Raw genomic sequence first — 17,051 nt, forward strand, 5'->3', positions numbered from 1 at the left:
CTTTTAGTAAGATGAGTGTAGAGGACGCACACTCACCAGATTCTGATTTATTTCAGTCCACGCTGGCTTGGAGAGGGCGTGGGGGTCAGAGGCATGTGCTGATTTGCAGGGTCCTTCCACACGTGCACGTGTGTGTAAATACACACGCATCCGTTCCTCTGTGTACTGCTCCTCCTTCACTTAGCAGACCCAAAACTCACCTTTCTCGCCCGCTGGAGAAAAGGCTAGTGCCACTGTGTTCCTCCATTAGCTGAAGATACGCTTGTGATGAATTATGAATGACCCAACACGTCTGAAATCATAAAGAAATCCCATTTAAGTTTCGACACACAGTTCAAAGTCCGCTTTGCATCCGTCCTTTGCTCACATCTATTGTACATCTTAGTAAGTTTTGCAGAGGAATGAGCAGTAAATGTTGGGGTTTTGCATCAGGCAGATATTGACTAATACTCTTTGTTGCTTTTTGCAGAGAAAGGCATATTTTAGTCTTTCATTCTCCCTTTTCTGTGTGTGAGAGTGTGTATGTGTGTGTGTTTAATATCCAGAAGCATTAAATAGCGCATCAGTCCAAGAGGAGAAGCCGATTGCCATCTTTTACGCTTTTCCACTGATGGGATGGATCCAGAGGACTCCTCTAAGACTGAACAAAGAATTCAGTACCTTTCTAAAGGCCTGTGATTCATTTAAGTGGAGAGCCACGCTTACATTTCCACTTTGTCTCTTAAAGGCTCCCTTTTGGGGATTGGTGTGGGGAACTCTTTGTAGTAGTTAGAATTTGGTCAGAAAAATGACAGTCATTCATGAATTCCCTGTATGAAGAGGATTTTTTTTTATAGCTACACTTTTCATTTTGACATTATTGCAGATTCATATGTAATACACACAATACAGAGAGATACCATGTACATGTTACCCAGTTTCCTACAATGGTAACATCTTGCAAAACTGTAGTGTACTATCTGGATATAGTCCAGAGATCTTAGATTTCCCGTTTCATCTGTACTCATTCGAGTGTCTGTATGTGTGTGTATTTAGTTCCGTGCAATTTTAAAAGCAGGTATGTGTCCACCACCACAACCAAGATACAGAGCAGTTCCTTCATGGCAAGGACCCCTGTGTTGCCCTTTTTGCCATACCCATTCCCCTCCTGCCCCTCACCCACCCAACCCTCCCTAACACCTGGAATTACTCATCTGTTCTCCATTTCTATAATTCTTTCATTTCAAGAATGTTATATACATGGAACGATGCGGTATGGAACATTTTGGGATGGGCTTTTTTCACTCAGCATCATTCCCTAAAGATTCATACAAGCTGACGCAGGTATCAAGAGTCTGTTTCGTTTTGTTGCTAAATAGTATTCCATGGTATGGATGACACACCTTAGTTTATTCAACTATCATCCACTGAGGGACATCTGGGTTGTTTTAGGCTATTAGGAACAAAGCTTCTATAAACATACATGTACAGGTTTTTGTGTAAACACAAGTTTTCATTTCTGTAACATAAATGCCCAAAAGTATGATTGCTGGATTACGTGGTAATTACATGTTTAGTTTTATAAGAATCTGCCAAACTGTTTTCCAGAGTTGGCTGTACTGTTTTATATGCCCACCAGCAGTGTTTGTGAGTGAGCAGGGAGTGAGCCAGTTTCTCCTAATTCTTGCCATCATTTGGGGTTGTCACGATTTTTTATTCTATTCATTCTAAAGGGCGTGTAGTAATAGCTCATTGTGGTTTTAATTTGCATTTCCCTAATGGCTAATGAAGTTGAACACCTTTTCATGTGCTTAGTTGGCATCTGGATATCTTCCTCGGTGAAATGTCTGTTCATGTCTTTTGCCCATTTTCTAACTGGATTATTTGTTTTTTTTCACTGTTGAATTTTGAGAGTTCTTTATATATTCTAGATATATTGAGTTCTTTGTGGAATATGAGATTTGCAAATATTTTCTGCCATCTACATCTTGTCATTTCACCCACAGAATGAAAGTTTATAATTTTGATGAGGTATAATTTAACAATTTTTCTTTTTATGGATCACGTGTTTGGGTGTCAAATCTAAGAATCCTTTGCTTGACCCCAGGTCCTGAAAATACTCTCTTTTTTTCACCTAAAAGCATTATAGTTTCACATTTTACAATTAAGTCCATGATCCACTCTGAGTTAACTTTTGTATAAGGTGTGAGGTTTAGATTAAGGTTCATTTCTTTTGCCTGCGGATGTCCAATCAGGACCACCTGCTGAAAAGGCTGTATCCTTCCGCCATTGAATTGTGTTTGCACTTTTGTCAAAGGTCATTTGGGCATATTTGTGTGCGCCTATTTCTGTATCTCTATTCTGTGCCATTGATCTCCGTGTCATCCCTCAGACAATACCACACTGTCTTGATTATTCTAGGTATCTAGTAAGGTTTAATATTGAGTAGAATGATTCCTCCTACTTTATTTTTCTTTTCAAGATTGTTTTGGCTATTCTAGGGCCTCTGCCTTTGTATATAAATTTAGAATTAGCTTCCTTACGTCTTTTAAAAAAAACCGTATGAGGTGTTTTAGTGTAAAGAATTAGAAGCTTATACAGCCATTTGGAGGGCTGCAGGCGTGAAGGCAGCAAAGCCTTGTCTGAGCATCTCAGCAACAGTGTTGAAGCCGGGGCTCTGAAGGGCTCACCCAGAGGCCATTATAAATCTCAAGGATCTCAGGAAAGCTTTTACCGAATTTCTCCATTGGCTGCACCAAAACAAGTGACTCTTTAAGTCAACTTGGAGCAGCCTTGACCTCCAGGCTGCTTCCGTATTTACCTGCCACTCTCCCTGGGGGCCATGGCCTCCCCTTCTCAGAGGCTGACTCAAATCCAGGAACAGGATGGAGGGGCAACCTCTCTAGCTGCAAAGGAGACCCTCGAAGTGGTAGGAGGGTCAGGGGTTGACCACTGATAGTTTAGCGCTGTCTGGGTCTGTGAATTTGTTGTCAGGTTTCTGTGACGTTGATGAGGAAGATATTTTGGAAGAGGGGTCTTCCTTTATAACTGTTCTCCTTTCTATCTTTTCATGGAGCAGTTTTCAGAGGCTCAGAGCCATCTGGGAGAAGATCCCTAAAACGCAGGAAGGGTCCTTTTCACATGTTCATTCATTCAGGGCCTCAGGGGAAAGGTGTGTCCATCAGCTAAGGAGACAGTGGGGTGGACGTCCCAGTGGAGGTGCTGGGACAGGCAGGCGAGTCGACCATTTTGGTGGCATCGGGAATGCTGTGGGGAAGGGATGCTGGGCCATGGGGGTGTGCATGGAGGTGGGGCTGTCTTTGTGCACTGGGGAGGATGCTGCAGAGAAAGTAAAGTCTCTGCTGAGACCTAAAGGCGCCCTGGAGGGGACCAAGAGGAGAGGACACGTGAGAGATTTTACTGGAAGCAGGGAGGAAGGCTGGGGTGTGGACACACTGCAGGCTGGAATGCAGACCCCAGCTTATTCCCTCATTTCTTACTTGGCCCTGGGGAGCCATGTGACAACTCCAGTCTCCCAAGGGAAAGCTGGAAAGTAGATTGGACCTGATTTCTGTGCTTCCTTCCCACACCCCAATTCTGGGAACCAAGTACTTTGTGTTTTAAAAACAGCTGGTAGGTTATGTAATTTGGTGCTTCTCCCGCCCTTCCCCCATCACCCTGAACCCACCAACACCCTTTAGAGCCAGAGTGAAGACTGACAGGGCTCCTTTGAAGAAAAACAGTATTGTAGATCACACTTGTTCTACCCAAATGAAACATTTTTTTACCACGTAGGGCTCTCACATGAATGACACGTCAGTTCTAATTTGTGACAGGGAGCTAAGTTAATCCGGCTCCAGCCCTCACAAGGCCACACGCAGCACGTCCGTCCCAGAGAATAATAACGCAATTGTTTAAGTGGCACTGCGGCAGGGCTGAGAGCTGGGCTGTCCGTGGCTCTGTACCCCGGTGTGGCAAGAATGTCCATGTTGTGTGAACCGCTGGGCAGCGGGGCAGCTTTGTGGGGTGATTATAACTCTTCCCTGGAGGGAGACAAGTCCTCCAAGAAGCATTTGGGCTGCGTGCCTTCAGTTCCACAATCCCAGGCTCTTATTCAGTAGTCAAGCCAAGGTCATGGTCTCAGGCTGTTCCTCATGGGTCAGCCCAAGGTCATGGTCTCAGGCTGCTCCTCAGTGGTCAAGCCAAGGTCATGGTCTCAGGCTGTTCCTCAATAGTCAAGCCAAGGTCATGGTCTCAGACTGTTCCTCAATAGTCAAGCCAAGGTCATGGTGTCAGGCTGCTCCTCAGTGGTCAAGCCAAGGTCATGGTCTCAGGCTGCTCCTCAGTGGTCAAGCCAAGGTCATGGTCTCAGGCTGTTCCTCAGTGGTCAAGCCAAGGTCATGGTCTCAGGCTGTTCCTCAGTGGTCAAGCCAAGGTCATGGTCTCAGGCTGTTCCTCAGTGGTCAAGCCAAGGTCATGGTCTCAGGCTGCTCCTCAGTGGTCAAGCCAAGGTCATGGTCTCAGGCTGTTCCTCAGTGGTCAAGCCAAGGTCATGGTCTCAGGCTGTTCCTCAGTGGTCAACTCAAGGTCAGCTAGTTGAGGGCAACAGTGGAGCTGGTGACTTAGTACTCAGTGGAAATATCCTGGATAGTCGTTCGAGTGAGGAGAAGCTGGACCATGTGAGGGTTAATATTTAGATGGGCAGGTGGTGTAGTTACTTCCAGGACTGAGCAGCCTGATGTAGGGGCTGGTCATCTTCCAGAACCTTCAGTGCGTAGCACTGAAGAGAGGCTTTGAGTAGACGATTTAATTCCCACTCCAAGAGGATTATACTCTGTATTTGTTTCTTGGGGCTGCCCTAACAAATTTCCAAACTGGGAGGCTTAAAACAACAGAAAATTATTCTCTGACAGTTGTGGAAGCCAAAATTCTGAAATCAAGGGGTCATCAGGGTTGGTATCTTCTGGAGGCTCTGAGGGAGAATCCATTCCATGTCTCTCTCCTAGTTTCGGGTGGTTGATTGCAATCGCTGACATTCCTTAGCTTATAGCTGCGTCGTTCCAATTTCTGTTTCCATGTTCATGTGGCTTTCCCCTCCTCTGCATGTCTTGTCCCCTTTTCTTCTTTTATAAAGACACTTATCCCTGGATTTAGGGTTCACCCTAATCCAGGATGATCTCATCTCAAGATCCTTAACTTAATTACATCTGCGAAGACCAAAGACGGTCACGTCCGCTGCTTCTAGGTGGACATATCGTTTAAGGCAATCATTCAACATTTCAACCCACTGCAACTCCCAAGATGCTCAGGTGTGATTGGCCATCTGACTTGCTTTGGTCAATGTAACATGAGCAGGAATGAAGTATATTTCTTCTGAGCAGAAGCTTTAAGCACCATTGCATGATGCTGCCGTGCTCTCTTCCCATTCCCCCTAGGAGAAGGGTGTGTTCCGAGGGGAATGCTTTCATTGGTCCAGCATGAAAACGATACAAATATAGAGCTGAGCCACGGACCCTTGGCTAATATGTAATAGGAGAAATCTACCTTTGTGCTGTGTTTACCACAACATCACCTAGAAAAGCCAACTCAAATATGCACACTGAGTTTATGAGGTACATTTTGGACAATCACACAGCGTCTTGTCAAGTCCCAAGGCATCATCTCAGGTTTAGAAATGGTCCAACTCTCCTTTCTGCTGTCATCTACCTTTGTTGTTCTTCCATTTTTGAGACATGCTTCCTGCAATGTCCTTTTTACTGGTTCCCAATTGCAGTAAAGAAAAAGCTGTAAGCTTTTGTGATGATTGAGGAGCAAAAGAGCTTCAAAACCAAAGTGAGAAAGAAATACAAGTTTTGGAATGTGAACAAGTCAGGAACGGTCATAGCCCCTTCCCTGGGGCTTCTGACTCCTGAGATTGTCACCTGTGGCCCCTCGGTGCTCTAGGGTGGCCTTTCATTTTCTCACTCATTCCTTTAGGTAAGCAGTGTTTACCTGTTCCTACTCTGCATGAGCTGGGCTCCTCTTGACCCCTCTTTCTCTACCCCACATTTATTCCAAATCCCACATCACCCCTTTCTATCTCCTGCACTGCACCTGCTTTGGCCAAAGCCACAATCCTCTCCTACCTGATCTACATCCAGAGCCTCCTAACAAGTCTTCTGTCTCAACACTTACTCCTACTAGGTGCACAGGAGCTATTTATGAATGAATGTGTGGGTCAGGCTTTGTGCCAGGCTACAGCACTATGTTCTTGTGGAGGATACAGACCCCAAACATATAATACACAAGATGTTTAATCTCAAATTACAAAGGAAACAAATGAGGGATTGAGATGGAAAGGGGGATACTATATTGGCTTCGGGTGGGGGGCTTGTCCAAGGAGGTCACATTTAAGTGCTGGTGACAATGCAGAGAAAGGCGGGTGGAGCCTGACCCAGAAACAGGATAGGAGGCTAAGAGCTGTGCGGGTTGGATCCCCCATTGAGAAATGCTCCCTCCAGTAACCTGACAGATGCAAAGTATATTTTGCGATACAATGTCTGGTGGCTCCCTGCCACACGATCCCTCTCCAGGAGAAATTTGCTCTCTGGAGCAGCAGCTTTGTATTTAGGGTCACTGTTGAGAACATCAATCATTTTGGTTGCTTGCCTGGAGCAACCAAACGGTGACCCAGGGGTGTTGTTTTAAGCCCCTAGATTTGTGGTGATTTCTTACACAGCCTAGAAAAAGTAATACCCTCAGATGAAGCATGACATCCAAAAGGTTCCCATTTTACAGATGAGGAAACTAAGGCCCAACGTGGTTGGCCAGCTTGTCCAAGATCAGCCTGTTGGTGGTAGGGAAGGGGCTTGAACTGAATTCTGCTAAGCTCCCGGTCTATTGCCTGCCACAAGGCCACATGTACTTAAATCAAAGAGCCCTGGGTACATATTTCCTATTCAAATTACTCAACCATTTGATCCATTTAGTTATTTAAATGTGCAGAAATTGCTCAAAATAATGTCAAAAGGAGCATGCACTGTTATCACCTTCTCTGGCAATAATAGACAAGTTGAGATCAAGCTTGCGTGTTAATAACATGGCGGCCAGTTGGAGAAGCCCTGTGTCTTTGGTTCTTTTTACGGTTGCAAAGGTGACAGGATCTACAGCTTATGGATCCCATACAATGGGTTTGGCCTAACTTGCATGATGGTAACAGACCCTCATAAATTGGAAGGAAATGGCAAAAGCTAAATGATGATCACATGTACACTGTAATGTAATTGTGTTCTTAAAGCCGCCTTCCTTAAATGACTGGAGCATTGACTTCAGGTTGAATTGGAGTCATTAGTCCAAAAATAATTCATCCCCAACATCTCGACTTCCGTCTGAGTCAACAGTGCACGACACACATGGAGCTTGCGCCTTTATTGTTGAAATTCCATAATCTATGAGGCACTCTTGGTCAGAAGTAGCTCGTTATTAAAATATAGTATTACATTCATGGGTGATGATGATTTTAATTCAGGACTCTGTTGGCTTACCCGAGGAGGCCCCAACTCTTTCAGGCGCCACTCTCCTTTCTCCCACAGTAAAGTTAATTTACCACTATGATAAAAAATGTGATTTATTTTACAACAGATCAGTAATTGTGCTCTACAAATAAGTTCGTAATGATAATCAACAGCATTTTCAACATAATTTAATTTGTCTTCTCCCGAGAGGTAGTTAAATGCAATAATAATAACACCAGTGTTATGGACTCCGCAGCAGTTAATCATAGTCTGAATATGCAGACAGCCCCAATATTGTATTGACAGAAATTAAATTAACCATCAGCTTGGGCAATCAGTGGCTATACAGCTATTAAAAGCAATAAAGGCAACAAACCCCAACCATTGCCAATTACGTTTTGACATATACAAGGGAAAGGACAGAGGCTTTTGATGTAAGATTTTTATTTCAGTGAAAATAAGACAGGAGAGTAGAACCTTGAACTTATCGAGGGCCTCTTCTCCAAGGTTTGCTGAGCACAGGATGTACTCTCACGTGTGGTCCCTACCAATTTTTTTCTTTCTGTTAAAAGATGAAATTGAGTGGCCAGGATTCATAGTTTGTTCAATTTTAAGACATCTCTGCAATCCAGCTTGTGTTTTGTTGCTCCTATCACAGTTTCCTACTTTTTTGTCCTAATGCTGTGACATCAAACACAGGCACATTATGAGGACTCAATTTTAAGGGGGTGGGGTGGGCAGAGGGAAAAGGAAAGAAAAAGAAATTGACTATGTTTGAGTTTATAACGATCTCATTTTGTAAGCACAATGATGCTGTATGGAGACAGTGTTTCACCATTATCTGGGGAGATTCTGAGCTGGTTTAATTCAGTACTGAACCAAACACAAGCATTGAGGTGGAGTACTTTCCTTCTTTCTTTCTTTTGTTCCCTCTTTTTTTCCTTCCCTCCTTCTTTTTATCCTTGTCTGGCATGCCACCCTCCTTACTGGGGGAGATTTCAATCATCCTCAGCCTTTGAGGTTGAGGTTGTTCATATGGGGTTGATTGTACCGAAGCCTGGCTGAGCTATGGGCCCAGAGGGGTTTACCCCGCTGAAGGGTCAATGGGCGCCATGTTGGCTGTGGTTGGTGAGAAGAGGTCCTTGCTGGACATCAGTGGCAGATGTGGCCAATGAGGCTGCTGGTCACTGCCACTGGGAAAGCGCTCTCAGCTGGGGACCAAGCCATCTGTGGACCTGGATGTGGCTCTCACGCAGCTCTGTGCTGCTGAGAACAGATGAGACCTCAGGTAGAGGGTGGACGGGGTCTGGATGCTAACTTGATCTGTCTATACTGTTTCCGAGTCCCATGGACCTCTCTTTCCCTTGTGATCTGCTGCCTCTCCCCCTCCTCTGGGCTGGAGATTATTTGAGGTTAACAAATTTGCTTGACTCTTCTGGTAGACAAAATATCGATACGCTCTTCTCCAAAATGTCCACATCCTTATACCCAGAACCTGTGGATATGATATCTTACACGGCAAAAGGGACTTTGCAGATGTGAGTAAAGACACTGAGACGGGGGAGTGCCCTGGATCATCTGGATGGACCCAATGTGATTACAAGGGTCTTTTTTTTTTTTTCTTTTTTAATGCAGAGGAATGTGGAAGATTTTTTTTTTTTAATTTTATTTATTTATTTATTTACTTTTTGGCTGTTAGGTCTTCGTTTCTGTGCGAGGGCTTTCTCTAGTTGTGGCAAGCGGGGGCCACTCCTCATCGCGGTGCGCGGGCCTCTCACTATCGCGGCCTCTCTTGTTGCGGAGCACAGGCTCCAGACGCGCAGGCTCAGTAGTTGTGGCTCAAGGGCCCAGCTGCTCTGCGGCATGTGGGATCTTCCCAGACCAGGGCTCGAACCCGTGTCCCCTGCATTGGTAGGCAGATTCTCAACCACTGCGCCGCCAGGGAAGCCCACAAGGGTCTTTTTAAGAGGGAGGGAGCAGGTTCAGAGAGAAGAAGGGGATGCAGTGTTGGAAACAGAAGGAGAGGAGGAGATGCGATGATGGTCAGAGTCAGAGAGAGATTTGAAGGTGCTACCCTGCTGATGTGAAGAGGGAGGAAGGGGCCATGAGCCAAGGAATGCAGGTGACCTCTACAGGCTGGAAAAGGCAAGGAAATGGAGTCTTTCCTAGATCCTCCAAGGAACCATGGCTTTGCTGAATCCTTGATTTCAGCCCAGTGCAACCCGTGTCAGACTTCTGGCCTCTCAAGTGTAAGAGAATAAATGTGCATTCTTTTAAGTCATTAAATTTGTGGTATTTTTTTATGGGAGCCATAGGAAATGAATATAGCTCATCTTTTTCTTTTTAATTTATTTTTTATTGAAGTAGAGTTGAATTACAATGTTGTGTTAATTACTGCTGTACAACAAAGTGACTCAGTTGTACATACACATATATATATTCTTTTCCATTATGGTTTATCACAGGATATTGAGAATACAGCTCAACTTATTTTTTAAAAAATCTATTATTTATGAAATACAGGCATACCTTGTCTTATTGTGCCTTGTTTTATTGCGCTTCACAGATACTGAGTTTTTTACAAATTGAGTATTTGTGGCAACTCTGTTTTGTCAGGTGAAGGTTAACATTTTTTAGCAAAAAATTATTTCTTAATTAAGGTATGTACATTGTTTTTTTTTAAAACATAATGCTGTTGAACATTTACTAGACTTACAGTATAGTGTGAACATAATTTTTATATGCATTGGGAAATCAAAAAAATTGGTGTGACTTGCTTTATTGCAATATCCACTTTATTGCAATCGCCTGGAACAGAACCCACAATATCTCTGAGGTCTGCCTGTGTGTTGCATAGATTGAGTCCTTCATGCCTTGGACTTTTTAAACCCCAGAGCCCAGGTGCCTGCAAATACAAAGCATCAGCTTTTGAAAGAGGCCAGTGTTTTCTCTGATTTCTCACCATATTATCCTTCCCCTGAGCTGATGGACATTGCTGATGGGAAGGCAGACAGGACAAAGAAAACGGGGAACAGAAAATTCCGTCCACTTTTCAAAATGCCATGGCATAGCTCTGAGTAAAAGATTCCTTGATGTCTGGGTGTCCCCTGCTCCTGAAAGCACTGAGTCCCACCCTGCCCTACGGGTGACACAATGCAGGGCTGTGCCCTCCACAGAGCACAGAGAAATGGTTTGGTTTGGCCACAGGCAGGGTGACCAACTCAGTCCAGTGTGCCTGTGACTTCCCTGGTTTTAGCCCTGAAAGCCCCATGTCCCCAGAGCTTCCTCAATCTCTGGCAAACCCGGAGCAGAGGTCACTCAGCCACAGAGCATAAAACTCCTGGCAGAGAGGACCTCCATCACCTGGCATCTTGGTTTCAAACTGTATCCAAAGAGCTTTAGAAGGTCCATGGACCCCTCCTCCCACTCAGGGGCTTCAGGGAAGATGGGGGTCGGGGTGGGGGTGGGGCACAGCTTCAGGCTCCAGACTCCTGCTTTCCTCAGGGCCACCTGCTCTATTGGGCTGTACTTTCTGGCCAACCACAAAACCAAAACTAAGTTTGAGGCACCCAGATGCAACATGGGACCATTATACATGTGGGGAAACAGGCCTCAGGGAGGAGCAGCCACTGGGGGAGAGTAAGGACCGGAGCTCCAGCGTCCTAACGTCACATCCATGCTTGTTTCACAGCTCACGTCCTGGCCCACGTGGATGCAGCTCCTCAGTACCCCTGCTCAAGCCCTCCGCCCCGGTCATGCTTCAGCCAGCTGTGCAGCTCCAGCAATGCTCCCAAACCTCACAGTAAACAAACAAGGACCCAGGTTCTGGCCCCCGAGCCTGCAGGAGGTGGAATGGTCACTGTGGTCTCATCAGGTAAAGGAAACTCAGGATTCTTTCCTCCCAGATAATACCACTTAGAAAGTCCCTTGTAAAATGAGTGGTGTTTTGGGACATATTAAACCTATTTAATTTATGTCTTTGCCACCCGTTAAGGTCTCATGCAAGCTGGGGCGGGCAGAAAAGGGAGAAGGAAGTGTCCTTTGGGAATATTTCACTGAAATATTTTTCAATAAAAAGTGCACCCTGCAATGCATTGAAGGTACAGTGGCGGGAGGTATGGTCCCTGCCTCCAGGCGGTTATAATCTAAAGGAAGGGCGTGGTGATAAACAAGCATGGATAACGGGATAGTCAATTCCGGACAGCAGAGCTGAAAGGTGGTTTCAGGGTCCAGAGCAGGGTGATCACGCTGGTCTGGGGGCTTGTGGGGAGGTCACGGAAGGCTTCTCAAAGGAAGCTGAAACTAAACACTTGGAAAAATAAGCCAGGCAAAGAGGGTTGTCACCCACTTGGATTCTCACCACAGTTCCAGGAAGGGTTGACTAGTCCCTGAAAAAATGCCCCCTTTAACAGATAGGCACACTCGGGCCCAGAGAATTTCAAGGACTTGCTCCAAGTCTCAGAGCTTTCTAGGGGTGGATTCTGACCAGAACACAGAACTTTTTGTTCCAAATCCAACACTCTTTCCACTTTGGGAGAGGTAGACTCTGCTTCTTCAAGAGGGCACTGGATGGGCAAAAAGGAAGATGGCGCCATTGGGTCACTTGAGGACCAAGGAGACAGCTCCTGAATGGCAGTGACTTTATGTCTCAAACTACTTTTCCCTGCCCTGAAGATGTGCCCAGGGCCCTGGTTAGAGAATTCACACCCATATTTCCTGGCCTGATTCAAGATTACTTGGAGGGTCCTATCACCAGTGGAGGAGGCGTCTCTGAAACTGTCTGGATTTTGCTACAGGAATATATCAAAATAAGCCCAATGCTCAATCTGTATAAACTAATCCCACTTGTATTTTGTTTATTATGTACATTTATGTGACTATAGAAATTGACTACACGTTATGATTTGGGCTGAGTTTCTTCAGAGTTCTTGACTTTAAAAAATGGTTATGATTTCAATTCTAAGCATTGCTCATCTACAGAGGTTAAGGTCCTATTTGAAAAATGACCTTAACATGGAAATTTTATTTAGAAAATGGAATTCAAGTGATTTATGACCTCTGGATTTATGAGCATTAAAAAACACACCCAGCAGAAGCTAGACGGTTTCGAGGTGATATCGGACTTGAAATTTAACTTGTGAATCAGCTTGGAGTTCTGAATTGAAGAATATAATCTTCTATCTTCCCTTTGCAAAGCCATGGGGACTTGACATTAAATCATTTCAGCTTCTTATGATTTATGAAAGAACAATCAACTAAAAGCTTAAAGAAAATAAAAGCGTTTGCGACATTTATATAATTATTGGTCAAAATCAGTTTGATCTTTAATTCAAGGTATGGCTTGGAATCATATACTATAGAAACATGACAATAGTGCAAGTATTTGTCAGTAATAAAATGCATTTTAAGACAATATATTGGACCCTTAAGAATATCAAGAGGGCATAATGTGAGGGGCCGGCCCTAGGGTGGTAGTTTTATGTGGTCCCTTGGCTTACATGATGAAGGGGTCAATGTATCAAGGTAATGCCATGAATTGATCCAGGACGATATTTTCTAGATTATGGAGACCTTCAGAATCGAGGAGCATAACTCTTTCTTTCAGCAGATAAAGCAAATGAAACTCAAAATGGGTAGGTGGAATGTCTGGGACTGCACAGATGATTCCAGAAAACGATGCTAAGAGCAGTTTGTCAGACAGCTCATTGTGGTACCCCATTTAGGAAGATCTAATGCAATTATCTCAATTTATTTTTCCAGCCAATACTGAGCACCTACCATGTGCCTAAATGTGCCAGGCTCAGAGGATGTAGAGATAAATTAACACAGCCACACCTGATGTCAGGAAGGCTGCAATCTGGTTTACTTATGTCGCATACAAAACTTCAAAACAGAAAAAATCATTGTGCCTCTGGCTGGTTGGGAGTGCGGTTTGATGGATGAGAGAGTATCTATACTTTTGGAGATAATAGGTTTGGGTAAATACAAATTCAGTGCATGTAAACTGGTTTTGAGATGACTCCGAAGGCCAGTGAGGGTTTTGAAAGGAGACACAGGAGTTGATGTTCCTGGGGAAGGACCAGAAAGACGAAAGCACAGAGTTTTCAAATTAAAAACATGAGTTTAAGATGAACCCATCGTGCTACTTGGGCAAGTGGAGGAGATGCAGAAGCAGCTGGGAAGTGTGGGAGTTAATCCTTGATTAACTGGTCCTTGATTGTCATGGTGAAGAGTTTGGATTCAGTTTAGATCAGGGTTGGCAGATTATGGCTTGTGGCCCAAACCTGGCCCACCACTTGCTTTTATCAATAAAGTTTTATTGGAACACAGACAATCCTGTGAATTTTGGTATTGCCTGTGGCTCTGTTCACGATACAACGGCAGAGTTAAAAAGTTGTGATGGAGACCGTGTACCCAACCAAGCCTGAAATGTTTGCTCTCTGGCTTTTTAAGAAAAAGTTTGCTGCCTCCTTTATCAGCCACTGGGGAGTGAGGTGGAATTTTTGAGTGGAAAGAAGAATCTGGGGTTATTTATGGGGTACACTGGATAGGGAGGGCTCAGGGAACTGTTTTCCTAGAACTCTCTTTCCCTTTCTTCTCTCTGGCATCAGTGGTGTGTGTTAAATGTTCAATAATCTGCGCTTTGCTGGGGGGAACCCTAATCTGATTTATAGAGTTTGCTGATTTCTGTGGTGTAAATACTCCCACCACAGCTGATTTTAAACTACTAGGATGAGGTCACTGAATGCGCATCTGGAAGAGACGTGTGCAGTCAGCCTGGGAGCCACTGTACAGAGGCCCAGTAATTCAGCCAGCAAGCCTGGAAACCCTCACAGAGAAAAGCCACAAAAAGCTCTCATTTCCTTGGTGTCCCTAATACAAGCACCAGCACTTTTCTGGTCAGAGAGCCTGTTGCCAGCAGCAGACACTGACGCTGATTAACACAGCAGAAGAAAAATGTGTTGGAAGCATAGGGAAGGGTCTACAGAGAGGAAGGAAAGGACTAATGACTGATTTTCTGGAAAGATCAGAAATGGGGTCACACTGGGACCCAATAGACGGTCTCTTTGTTTCGTTTTGTTTTAATTTTATTGTAGTATAGTTGATTTACAATGTTGTGTTAGTTTCAGGTGTACAACAAAGTGATTCAGTTGTATGTATACATGTATCTGCTCTTTTTCAGATCGTTTTCTCATATAGGTTATCACAGAATATTGAGTATAGTTCCCTGGGCAATACAGTAGGTCCTTGTTGATTATCTATTTTATATATAGTAGTGTGTGTATGTTAATCCCACGCTTCTGATTTATTCCTCCCCACCACGTTTCCTCTTTGGTAACCATAAATTTGTTTTTGATATCTGTAAGTCTGTTTCTGTTTTGCAAATCAATTCATTTGTATCACTTTTAAAAATTAGATTCCACATATGAGTGACATCATATGATATTTGTTTTTCTCTGTCTGACTTACTTCACTTAGTCTGATCATCCCTGGGTCAGATGGTCTCTTTGTATGAAGGGTCACCAGGTGATGCTGAGGGCAGCTGCCAGGTGAGAACCTTTGTGCGGGGCTTCATTTGGGCAGCACCCTGGCTAAGTAACCTGCCCATCTAAGTGCTATGAATGGATTAAGTTAAATCCTGTATCCAAAATTTCTTACAGAAATGCCTACTGTATGCTGGGCACTGGGATACAAATATAAGTAAAAAAAACAAATGATACCATTAAGACCTTGAAATCTGAGGAAGCAGAGGGGCAAATACACAGGCAACTGTAGTTCAGTGTACTGGTAGATGGGGTTGTATGCTGTATGGTCCTGCCAGAGCAGAGCCCAATGTCCTGTGACCCACCCTTCTCACAGACGTGCCTTCTGAGAGCTACATTTTCATCAAGACTTCTACTAAAGGATCACATAAAACATGGATGAAAAATTATATTTCCGCATCTTTTGTTGAAGAAAATATTCATCGAATGGCCTACTGCATAGAAAGTCCCACAATCAATTCCCCTAAGACTTTAGTGCTAGGAAAATTTTTCTCTCTTATTGAATGCTGTGCTGAAACTGTTGTCAGACCATGAGACTTTAGTGACTTATCCCGTTTCCCTTTTTGCCTTGACTGTTAGGAAACTCCCACTTAATTAAATGTAGTGTATCACCACCATCACCACATCTGTCCTAGATTTTTAGTGCAATTCTCTGTCCTCTATGACTGGATTCTTTTCTGGTTCTCTTATATCTGCATCTTTTAAAACGAACTGGCTGAAATTCTTTCTAGAAACAAATTATATATAATCATTACAGGAATTAAGTTGAGAATTTAGCTCTCATGGCATCATTTTATTCTCAATCTGATGTGATTCTCTTATTTTTAGAGCTGAATTTTCCTCACTGGTGAACATTCTTAAGTGGACAGCCTATAAAATTAAATGATGAAAGTATACAAGTGTTTATGCCAAAGTCATTGCTGCCCTTCCCCCATCTCTGTAATTAATCCAGCTGTTCTCCAGTTTGCTTGCTTTGATTGCTGTTCCTAACTCCCTCCTCCCATCTGACTCCCTTTGGAATATATACCTCAGCACCCAATATTCACCCCAGACGTCACCTGCCTAATCTATGGTGAACTTGCTGTTCTGACTCTCAGGGGTCTCTCCAGGACACTGTACTGGTACTCACCACTCAGTTCCTATAGCTGATACTACTGATTCCACCTAGGCCTCACACAGAACAAGTGGGCTGGCACTGCTTCCTGTCTGTTTTCCCAGCAAGGTTCAGGCAGCAATATCTCAAGAAATGCTTTGAATTTATAGGAATTCACATTGGAGAGGTAAAACTTGAACTGGTGAATACCTGGCACCAGCCCCATCTTCAGGGCCAGGGGGAAAGTTATCTCCCTGGATAAATATCTGTTCCAGACACCATGAAAACCTCACAGCAGGCCACAGAAGGAGGACTGGCAGTTTGAAGAGCTTCTTAGGGGCCTAAAGGAGATGTCACCTGAAGCCATCAGAAGCCAACTGAGACATGGGGCTATGGGAACTGTCATTTTCCTCCTTCCTTCCTCCTTAGCCACATTTTAATACTTCCTCCTTCAAGATCACTGTCTCAGCTTTCCTTTGCAAGGTATTTCCCAATGAAGGACGAAGAAGGGCTGATGCATGGTATGGAAAGTTATGTATCTGGTAACTGGACTGGCTGTAGATTTCCTTCCTGTCACATTGGTGCCCATCTCCTACCATCAAGGTGACTTTTTGGGCATGGGTCCTCTAATGGGTGAAGGAGAAAAGGTAGCAAGTGTTGTCATCAAACTGCAGGTCACTGTGGCTTCTCTGGTTACCTCACTTGGCAATGAAAAACAGGATTGTTATCTAGCAATGGTATGCCCCCATGCCCTTGGCTCTAAAATATTAAACATATATGCACACACGTACACAGACATAAATAAAAGGCAACCCCCTCTTGCCTAAGCCAGAGACACTGCCAATATATAATCAACCAGGAGATTTTTTCCAGGTGATGTTCCCTTCCTTACAAACATCCACCCATATATTACTGCACTGACAGCAGAATTCATACTACAAG

The sequence above is a fragment of the Balaenoptera musculus genome, chromosome 2 (genome assembly GCF_009873245.2).
Source record: "Balaenoptera musculus isolate JJ_BM4_2016_0621 chromosome 2, mBalMus1.pri.v3, whole genome shotgun sequence".
Lineage (NCBI taxonomy): Eukaryota > Metazoa > Chordata > Mammalia > Artiodactyla > Balaenopteridae > Balaenoptera > Balaenoptera musculus.